The sequence below is a fragment of the Gallus gallus genome, chromosome 2 (assembly GCF_016699485.2).
Source record: "Gallus gallus isolate bGalGal1 chromosome 2, bGalGal1.mat.broiler.GRCg7b, whole genome shotgun sequence".
Taxonomy (NCBI): domain Eukaryota; kingdom Metazoa; phylum Chordata; class Aves; order Galliformes; family Phasianidae; genus Gallus; species Gallus gallus.
The window spans coordinates 85884077-85894536 of record NC_052533.1 but is presented as its reverse complement, the minus strand read 5'-3'; the positions used below and the strand labels follow the sequence as shown (position 1 = coordinate 85894536).

At 36.0% G+C, this 10460-nt stretch overlaps 1 long non-coding RNA gene across 1 annotated transcript; it reads right to left on the bottom strand.

Annotated features, from left to right (window-relative positions):
* Nucleotides 1-1451: 1451 nt before the first annotated feature.
* LOC101747569 lies at nucleotides 1452-3269 on the bottom strand. Its single transcript, XR_210345.5, has 3 exons — nucleotides 3091-3269; nucleotides 2604-2733; nucleotides 1452-1939 (listed from the first exon to the last, which is right to left on the bottom strand). It is a non-coding gene; the product is annotated as an uncharacterized LOC101747569 (long non-coding RNA).
* Between the last annotated feature and the right edge of the window lie 7191 nt (nucleotides 3270-10460).

Sequence of the window (10460 nt, the reverse complement as noted above, 5' to 3'; positions counted from 1 at the left end):
TTTCTTGGTCCATATTTTCTCTTTCATCCATTGCGTCTCATGAGTTCCGCACATCAAAATGTCACTAGATGCTCACGTTAGGAAGTCTTGACCAGATAATGCAATGAATGGCTACTTGCATTATTACTTCAGCTTTATGAGATCCCACTGATTTTTTGCCTTAATTAATGCTAATTTGACCACAATGTTAAATAAATTCTATGAGTAGATTTTAGGGCTCTTCAAAATCTGTCTCTGAAAGAAGCAAGTCAGGTCTTGGAACAAACCTCTAAAAAGACACCACTCTCAAAAGGCAGAAATAGAGAAAGGAACTGTTCCAACATGATTTTGAATACACACTACTGAAAACCGAAACCAGAACAGTTACAGGTGGTTACAGCTAATTCAATACTTGGTGTCAGAAAATTACCTAAAAAGAAAGTAAGTTTAATTAGTCTAACACAGCTAGTTTCACCCTCCCCTCATCTTAGATCCTCACCCTCATTAAAAAATGAAATTGGTTCATGTACTTTACAGAGGTTATATTTTGTTGGGTTCTTTCAGAACCAAAAAATATCACCAGAATGAATGTTCATCATTACTAGACTGCTCTCATTCTCACATTCTACTTTTCAGTTGGCTTTTATATGTATATGTGAATGATCTTCACAAATATGCTGCTGAATACTTACTAATAAAATGCTTTAGTATTTGCATACCATATGTTCACTGAGGGCTTAATTACTTTGTTCCACAAACAGGTATTCTTAAAAAATTAACGTATGTCAGCTAATTATTTTTCCTGACTTATTTACTTTTTCATTTTACTTCATTTTTAATTTATACATGACCTCTTTGTGTCCTCGTTTCATTTTCCAAAGAATGATAATAACTGAGGGGCTAATATCTCAAGCATTAGGATGCATGTTTTACTTTATCCACTTGACCAGTCCTCAAAGATTTCTATGCACAAAATGAGGAAAGTTACAAAGAAGCATAAATTGTTCTATGTTTAAAGCTGATATATGCCCATATGCCATATATATACTGCATAAACATCACAATGCAAAAACTGCAGCTTTAAAAAAAAAATTCCACCACTGCATCTCAAATGACATGTCTGATAGGACTGACAGAGGTACATTGATTATCTTCATTTCACACTCTGTAAGATCTTTTAAGACATGTTCTGAAGTAGTTATATGGGTCTGTATTAAACACACAAATACACACTTCATGTGCTCCAAATATTGATTGGAAAATAAAACTTGATATACGTATAGCTGTTCGCCAGAATATGAGTGTCCCTGACTTGAAATTAGTACCAAACAGCCAACCTCATCAGGCCCTCAGGACATGCAAGTGTTGCAGATTCACTCATATGGTTCAATGAGCATACTGACAGATCATTTTAGATAATGTAATTCCTCTAAAAGACATGACCCTTGGACTCACAGGACATTCACATAGAATTTGAGAACAAGTAGTATTGCTACTTTTTTTTATTATTATTTTTTAATCATACGGAGGAATTATATTTCATGTGAAATATCTGACTGATTTAGTACAGAAAAACTGAACAGACACAGGGAGTACATCTCTCACGCCAAACATCACAAGAAGTAAAAAAATGCCAATCAAGCAAAGCAAAATTTTGAATCACTTGATTCCAAAACTGTCCAACAGGTACATCACAACACTGCAATGTGAGGATATGCTTGCAGCTTGTATAGAAGCATCTTCAAAAATTCAGGAACATTTTTCTCAAAACTGCTTAGATTTCAACACAAATTGCCACAGCCCACCTAAGATTCTTCATAAACACTTGTCAACTGAAATCCATATGAAATAGGAGGGTAGCTCAGCTTCAGTTATCTAAGATTTTAGTTCATGCACCTGTATCATTTCTATCAGTGCAGCTTGGGATCATGTAGGCACATTGCTGGCAAATCCAGAACACCTAGGTGAGGAGACAGGAAGAACCTTAAGCAAATATCTAGGTCAACTCCTTATCCAAAGTTGTACCTACTGCAGCTATTCCTGTTTCATCTGTTTTTAAGTAGCCCTCGTAAGACAAAAGGACAGTATTTTAATGTAGTGGGTAAAGAGGTATTCTGATTGTGAATACATTAAATGTCTTTCATCACTGATAAAGGCAAGACATTAATAATGGCACCTAATATGAAGTCTAATTGAAACTTGGAATAAGCAGTCTGCAGATATATGGAGATCTCCCAGAACAGGAACAGGTTAGACAAGCAACTGTGAAAACCCACAAGATCCAACTTTTATAAAGGTCTATTCAATCAAGATAATGTATTTCAGTGCTTCTTAACTGTCATGATAGAAAAGGAGGAGGCTCAGAAACATTCTTGATGCAGTGCAACCCACGAGGACAGCAAATCGTCCTTTTGTCTTTACAGCAGCCTTTTGCATACCTTTACAGCAGCCTTATTATGTTTCTTCCATCTTTGCTTCTTCAGCCTAAATAGCTCTAACTCTCCAGCCTCCTCACTTTCAGCTTGTTTTCTCACTTTATTGTTCTTACTATCCTTTTTACTTACTGTAATTAACCTTCACTTTTCTTAACTGTGGTGTCCAAAACTCATTGCAATGCTCAGTACCTCATGAGTTTCTAAAGTTGAAGAATCAGAGAATGCATCTTGCAGTCATAATGCTGTTTGCCTTCTGCCAATAATGCGTTTGCAGATGCATAACACTTTTGCCATATCCAATGGTTTGTCTCCTTCTCTACTAAAAGAAAAGAAAACAAAACAGAACAAAACAAAACAAAAACAACCCAAGTTTATTCAATTTCCAACCTGTTAAAAGGTTAAGAGGCAGAGAAATTCAAGCTGTTCCAAAAGGTAGGCAGTATGACAAGAACAATTTTGATCTTACTATAGTAAGGAATAAGGAGTAGGAAGGCAGTGAAATGAGCAGAGAGAGAGAAGAAGACAAAGATAAGAACTGTGAATTTCTGCTTTGTGCCAGGTGGAACATTGAATATGCAATGCTAATTGCAGTTCTTGGATTATCAGTCTATTCAGTGTTACTTCAATGGACCCATTGAAGTTAAGCAAAGCTTTAAGTGGTAAGAAATACACTTACCCAAAGGATATTCACCACTGAAGAAATGCCATGCTACTGTGATTTTAGCTGTTGGACTTCTCAGTGGTGGTTGTAGGAAGGTGGTGTTGGGGATCGGCCAAAATCTAGGGACTGACTGCTGAGTGTGAATGCTGCCTCGACACTATTAATGAAAAGAGACATTCTGGTTCCCTTTTCCCAAGACAGGCCAGAGTACCTCCGTGGAAATTTAAGGCAAGTTCTATTACACATTAACAAGTTCAAACATTTCTGGGCTCAGAGAAGCACCTCTAATGGATTCTCTCACTCAAGTCCAGGACTAGTTTACATAATACTGCTGGAACAGCTCAGCTAGGCAAAATTCCACAGGAAGGGCCCACGCAAGGGGAGGATTCCTTCACACAAGTAGTGAAAGGCTGCAGTAGCAATATTAGGCATGCTAAGAAAGAGATGAGAGGTGTAATTCTGTAAGAGGTCTGGCAAAAGTAGGAGAAAGCAGAATCAAAGTACAAAACAAACTGGTTTGTTAACACCTGAGTGAACCTCCTTCAGCAGCAAAACTAATTATAAATAAGCAGAAATGATGCCTGAAGATCTTGCCACCCAGCAGAGACTGCAGAGCTAAGGCAGTTTGTTTTAAACCCAAAGTGCTTACAAACTTTCTTGAGACAGATGGAGAGCATCTGTATTTTTCTGCTTTTCTACAGCGTGCAGAGAGCAGCAGAGGCAGACAACTGTTCCCAGCAATGTAACAATGATGCTTTGCTGAAATTTCTGCAAAACAACATATTTCACTTGGGACTTAGTTTAAGGAGAAGACTCTCTTGCAGAAATAGCGTATGTAAAATAAAATAAGAAATCAGTTTGTAAACTCTGATGTAGATGTAATTTGTAGGTTTAAGATACAGGCTCTGCTTACACCAGGCTCACTGCAATCTTTGAAGAGCCTCCCTCATAGCCAGGAAGGATTTGTTTGCTATCCAGAGCATAAGTAGCACTGTTCCAGGAGTCTGGGGCACTGGCAAACAGATGGCTCCCCATCGCATCTCTACTGCAAGTTCAGCAAGATTATCACACTATCACCACTGGATTCTCTGGCTGTGCAAAGCTTTCTGTTCCCATCTTCCAAGGTGGCAGGTTTAAAGCAGAATGATTTATGAGGTGAAATTATTTTGCACGTGGACATGAGGGCATGGCTACAGTTCTACTTTAAAGTACAAAGCATTTCACTTTTAGTTCATTTAGACTTCAAATTTCACTGTCAACACATTCACTATATTATTTCTTGCAGGTACTGAGTATGGTTGCTTGAAGAACCAAAGATCAGATATATCAACCAGGAATCTACAAGACCCTTCCCTGGGAAGACTAATGCATTTTTCATTTAGATACATTTCAGTATTGAAGTGCATTTTCTCACATCCTAGGGAGGTGGGAGCAATAAAATTCCTTTGGCAGTTAAGGCAGCTGGATCAAATGTACAATTAGTTGTACCTCTCCCCAAAGATATTATGTGAAATGATGATAAATGAAGTCAACACAACCCAAAATGGAACATTCTCATTCCAGTGGAAACTTCTATTTGTTGGATAGCAGGATCTACCTATATTTAAGATGAATTTAGGAGCAAAATTATTTGGTCAAAAATCCACCCCCCCCCCCCCCCCGAGCTTATAAGACAATTTCAATACCTGCTTGCTACGCAGTAAAAACAAGTTTTCTTGATGATCTCTGTTATTGTTACTATTGTGAACCAACAACAGGCAATATTTCAATTACTTTGCTAGCAGTCTGTAATGCTGTTTATCTTTCTTCAGTGAAGCAGATATCTAGTCCCCAGCTTCCATGAACTTGGTTGTTTAACAATTCAGATTGTTGGACTGATGTCAAAATCAACTTGCTGTTCTGAGATCTTTCTCAAAATGTAACTAAAGATCTTTAGTTGTTTGCTTTCAGTCACATTCAGAAAACTGATGTGTACTCAACATCTTATGGACTTCCAGATGATGATTTTACATCACTGAGCATTCTGTTCTCAGTCCTCCTACTTACAATACTTGATTGAGACCTGCTTTATCTAATTTTGGTTTAAAAACAAAATAAACAAACAAAAACAACCGAGTATTTCTTTCTTTCCTGCACCAAGCCTGAAGCTTAGAATGGTTCTCCTGTTATGCATTCTTTCATCAATTCTTCTATCCAATCCTTGCAAACAATTTAACCCTTTCTGCATTTCATTCAACTGCATGTCATCTACACTTCAGCCTGCAGAATTCTTCATTTCTTTTGTCATTAGCAAAACAGAAGCCAAAGTACAACAGCAAAGGCAAAGCCAGAGTAAATGGAGTAGTGTTACATAGATGCATAATTTTACTTTTGTTACCATTTCCAAAATGCACCTCAGATATGGAGGGGGGCAATGAACATGAATGAGGCTGTAATATATTACACTATACACTAAAGTTCCAATGAAAACATTAAAATAAATAAATAAATAAAGACCATAAGAAAAGCTTGAAAAAAGAAACGTTTGTAGAGAATAAGAAATTAACACAATGTAAGAAATAAAAGCTTTGAACTCCAGAGAGTTTATTTAGGATAGAATGAGGGATGTGAGAAAGAAGAACAAAAGACAAACAAAAGATTGTGAGGAGGAAGGAAAACAGTGCTCTGCTTTCCCTGGGAATACTTAAATGCTACACAAGATGGGCAGAGCATTAAGATATGAAAACCTAAAGGGCAATATAATCCCAAAGGGAATGACTAGTTTCAAAAGAAGGTTTATTAAAACTTAGCTTGCTTTGCATAATGTCAAAAGAAAGAAATACAGTGAAACTCCAACCTTTTTTCCTTTCAACTTAACAGTTTCTTTACATTCTTTCTTTTCTCTGTGATCCCCTTCCTTACCCTGTAGCTTTACTCCTGCTTTCTGTTTATAACCTTTAGAATACTTTCATGAGCATATGCTATAATTCTCTTCCCTTTTCTTTATCTCCTTGTTCCTACAAGCTGGCTTGAATAAAGAAGTCATTATCAGCAAGCCCACAATGGGTCCAGACATCCACATTCAAGATGTTGTATAGATGATATATTGATCAGTCCTCAATGAGTAATAGCGTTCTAATGAAAAGAGCTTACAGAAGTTAATGTATCTGCTCATGCAAACCACAAATGAAGCATTCTGTGGCACAAAGGGTCTGGCCCTGTGAATTATAATTACTCCCTACAACAATAAAAGTCAGGAGCGGTTTTATTTATTTACCACAATCAATGATAGTCTGTGGGCTACACATTGAAAATTCGTTTTACAAACTAGTACCCAGACTGTTTGCTTTTTCTGTGTCCATTGGGAATTAACCCTTCAACAGCCACCATCAATTCAGAGGTAGATATCCCTACAGAAATGAAAAGAACACAATTTTTTTCCAGTGTTACTCAGGTTAAGAAATGCAACTACAAGCATTCAGAGAGGAGTTGCCACATATGACTGCTCCCAGTAGAGACAACATATATTAAAACAGGGTGATTATATGAAGACAAAGACTTTCTGTCCTACAAGAATGGCTTAGGGAGTCCCTGGCTTGAAATCTGCACCACAACACTGTCATGCAACTTTCCACAGTCTGATGACAGTGTCTTTAAGGCTCTGCAACCTCCTTTGCTCTTCTAAAAGCAATGTACAATAGAATATACGTAATCTATGGTAACACATGAAGTACACAGTCAAAGAAAACAAAAGGAGCACCATTCTTCTTGTTAATTAAATTGGGGGGGGGGGGGCAGGGGCAAAAATAAAATTCTATTGCCATCTATGCTAAAACAGAGTAATCCTGTCACTGCACTCCAGTAGAAAACAATAAGATGAAATTCCAAATGAAAATTCCTCCCTGGAATGGTCCATGATCTCCAAACAATTCATTTCACAAGTGAATAGTGCTCAAGATAGTAAACTGGCACTGAGGGCAGCATTATAGAAACCACTGGGGAGAATAAGCCAAGACTGAACACAGGAAATGTCGCTAAAGAACATTACAACCAGCAGTAGATCAAACAAAATATGAGAAAGTAAGCAGGAGTTCTAAGTACAAAAAGAAAACAGAAAGTAGATGTGGAAATTTTGGAAGCATTTCAATATCAGAACAGAACAGGCAGTCCACAAGAAAGGGAAATTTTCAGAGAATATATGCATATAAATGCAGAGAAGTTTTGAAAGAAAACTTTAACCCCCTTCACTTTCTTTTTTTTTTTTTTTTTTTTGCCTTCTATGACAGTTTTCCTACAATACAAAAAAGAATTTTTTATTTATTTCCACAGAATTTTTCAAATAAAAAAAAAAAAAGTTTCCAACACAAAATACAACTGGGGAAATTTTCAGCTGTATCTATTTCAAAACAAAAATAAAATGCAGGTTTTTTTCAGAGAACTGAAAATGAAGAAATTATGTAAGCTACTTGTTATAAACTAATTTTCCAATTGTGTCCTTAAGGAAGATACATGAAAAATAGGAAATATTCCTGATATACTTTGCCCTATTGCTTCTCTTCAATAAAAAGTTTGATTGCCTTCATGTTTGATTATGTCTGTGCTTTTAAGACCAGTACTTTAGATGCTACTAACGATAAGATAATACTTTTGACAAGTATTTAATGAGATGTCATTATTAAATAGAAAACCATAGAATTTTCCTGTGTTTTGCTGATTGAACAATTTTGTTCATGTGTTAAAATTAATAAATTAATTGAAGTATCGGTTAAAAAGATGAGTTGAAATCCTGAGTAAAAAAAAAAAAAGAGAGAGAGAGAGAAAAGGAAAAAAATGATTGAAAGGGACACCAGAGGTTTCTTCCAACTTCAGTCATTCTGGGATTCTGGGAATATTAGCAATTAATAAGGAAACTAGAACGTAATTGTGCTACTTTATAAAGGATGTATTGCATCTTAAATACTGGTCTCTCAACCTCTCCGAGCCAGCTGCTAGGAAACTCAGAGAAAGCCAATGTGGTAAATGAAAGGTGAGAATCAGCTTATTTCCTTTGAAGAACATCTAAAAGAAAGGAGTGGTCTGTCTGGAAAAAAGACATCAGAGGTGGAATAAGGGAATAATACAAGTACATAAAATCCATGAGTGCCTCACAGAAGACAAAACTAGAATATTTGTTTGCTGTTTTTCTCAATACTCAGAAGTAGAGGACACCAAATGCAACTGGTAAGTAGAAGAAAAAAAAAAAAAGAACATAATTTCCACACAACAGTGTTGCTCGTTTCCCCACGATGCTAGAGATGTTGGAAGTTTACATGATTACAAGGGATGATTAAGCAAATATCATGTAAGATAACTCCGTCAAGATCACTATTTCAATAAACCATAAACCACAAATGACAAGTAGTTGTAAAACATTCTGCAGGAATTATCATTCCATGATATTTTTATACATTTCTTCTAGCTTACTAGCTGGCCACTGCCAGATGATGTTAATCATTACCTGGGGCACTGAGACAAGTGCACTGATTATGTTAAATAAAGCACTGATCCATAAAACTAAGCATTTTTTAAGCAATCAAACAAAGAAGAGAAAAAAAGAGAGAGAGAGAGAGAAATAAAAGGGTTCTTTTCTGATGGTTTCACTGTAACTCAGATCAACAAATGACCACGTGATGGAAACTTTGTCTGATGTAAAGTCTCATTTCCCGGCAGACGACTATAACATCAAATTTGCTCACGCACACCCATCTGTTTTTTTGGCCCTCATATTTCTTATTCTTTTTAATGTTAAACTGCATGGACTTGTAGTTTCACTGTCTTGCAGCACCTACTATGCCAAGGAAACAAAGAGCTTCCTTCATGAGGTGCCAGAATGATATGCAGCTAGCTTTTAATTGCTATGGGAGGCCTTTGAAGAGGAGAAGTGAAGGCTCCAAAGTTTCTGACAAAAAACAAAAACAAATTGCCTTCCAAGAGTCCAGGACTCAAATCTGCACTGATAGGAAAGTAAAGCTACCCTCTCTTGAATCCTGAATATTCTAGGCTCTGAATTAATTAGGCCTTTCCAAAGCTTAACCATAAACAGGAGTCGTCATTCTTTTTTTTCCTTTCTTGTCTGTTCCCTGCTGTGTGTGCACATGTGTCTTTCTTAAGTCTTGGTAAATCTCTCTGATTAAGAGTAGGTTTAATATACAAGAATTAAACTTTTAAGATAAAATAAAAAAGACATTTCACTTTTACCAACAAGAAATTGCTACTAACAAGCATTCTCTGAGTGAAATATAGGCTCACTGGCTACAAAGAAATGTTTAACTGAAAATAAAAGAGTTTATTTTTCCCTTAAACAAGTAATCTTCAAAAGGAAATATTTTATTTTTACATTTATTTCCACTTTAAACTCAATCTTTTTCTGTCTCTATTAAGGCCTTCTTGTACAGAATAAAATTTTAAATGGTGGTTCTGTCCCAGAGGCTGGATCAACCTTTGTGCTTCATCTATATTTTTATATGCAAATTTCCCTTCTGACTATGCTGCCACAGACCATCACTGATATCAGCAATTTGATTGGAGGATTTCATCAGGTTTCAGAGAAGGAACTGTATAATAGATGTAAAGTTTATGCAAGGTCTTCAGTAATGGTCCAGATTTAATTTGGGTATAGAAAGTGAATAAATGAGATACAGATAGTCAACTTGACTTTTAGACTTCAGGTATAGGGTCTCCAACTGAATTGCATTTGATTTGAACTAGGAAATTCAAACCAACAGCAGAAGAGTCTTCATCCATAAAAATAATAATAGAATAGAAATGAAAGAGATGGTTCATAGAACGGGTGGTACTTTAGAGTGTAGGAAAATAAGAGAAGGTATTCAAAACGGATGGCAGAAGAATATTAAATTAGCTTTGTTTCAGGAGTGAGACAATCATTCATCTGGTTTCTGAGCACCCAATGAATGCTTACAAAGAAGATTATATAGATCATTTAAAATATACAATAAATTTGTTATCCAGTATATTTCCAATACAATACTAATAGAAGGTAGGAAATATGTAGAAGAAAAAATTGCTTCCTGTTGTAGGAGATATTTTCGTTTTTCTGTAGACTGTTTTCTCCATTCCTTTTTCTGGAGACTAGCTGTCTCCAGAATCAGAAAAAAAAAAAAAAAAAAAATAGAATCTTGCAATACGTTTGTTCTGCAACCTACTTCTCACTAGCACTCCTAACATATCACTAGCATAAATAATCACAGTCGACTACTATTTCAAATAACCCCATTTTTATTATTCCATTGCTAAATTTACCTAAATATAACTTGAAAGCAGTTTGGTTTCCTATTTCCTTTATTTTTAACAGCAAGTCTGTTCCAAGCCTTCACTCTTCTGATATCTATAGACCTACTTTTAGCATA